This window comes from Convolutriloba macropyga, chromosome 5 (assembly GCF_964194025.1).
Source record: "Convolutriloba macropyga chromosome 5, txConMacr16.3, whole genome shotgun sequence".
NCBI lineage: Eukaryota > Metazoa > Xenacoelomorpha > Acoela > Convolutidae > Convolutriloba > Convolutriloba macropyga.
Genome location: NC_134472.1, coordinates 59,849,823 through 59,850,708, shown reverse-complemented (window position 1 = coordinate 59,850,708; position 886 = coordinate 59,849,823).

The following is an 886-nucleotide window of genomic DNA, read 5'->3' as shown; positions in this document are numbered from 1 at the left end:
CCTTCTCGAGTCTGTAGAACGTGTTTTTGTTTGAACTGGTTGGAGTATGAGTAGTATAAAAAGCTGACTAGAACCTCAATGGGGGGACACTATGTATTAAGATAGGGAATGCAGAAATTGTCCCCCTAGGGGGGACACTTAGGGGGACATTTACCGCAAATTCGCAGTAAATGCCCCCTAAGTATCCCCCCAGGGGACAATTTCTGCATTCCCTATCTTAATATATAGTGCCCCCCCCTCCCCCCGTTGTGGTTCTGGTCAGCTCCTATTTTTTTTTCTGAAAAAAATGTATTTCACTTTTCGGTTGGTTGTAATTTGTTCAGTTTGTTGTTTTTGTCTCTAACAGATGTGAACTAGTTTGAAACATGTTCTGTGAGTAAAAAAGTAGTCGGAAACACCTTTTTCGAAAATTGAATTTTTTTGTCCCATAGGGGGAAAATAACTTGTAAAATTTTTTGAAAAAAGGTGGCCTAAAAATTTTTCTTGATTTTTGGGCTTTAATCAATGTGAAATGTTGTGAAACATGTTTTGTGAGTGAAAAAAGTTTTCGGAAACACTTTTTTTGAAAATCGAAATTTTGGTCCAATAGGGGGACAATAACTTGCAAAATTTTTTGCAAAATGGGGTCTAAAAAATTTTCGTCAATTTTTTTTGGCTTTAATCATTGTGAAATGTTATGAAAATTGGATCCAGAAATTTTCAACGCTATTTCACTTTTAATCAATATGAGAAGTTGTGAAACACGTTTGGTGTGATGAACACCAACATTCATCTCAACGCCACACCCCAAACACTCCGCTAAACATCAGCCAATTACAATAACCACAAACACATACAACCATGCACACACACACACACGCAATAACCCAAACACACACATACACGC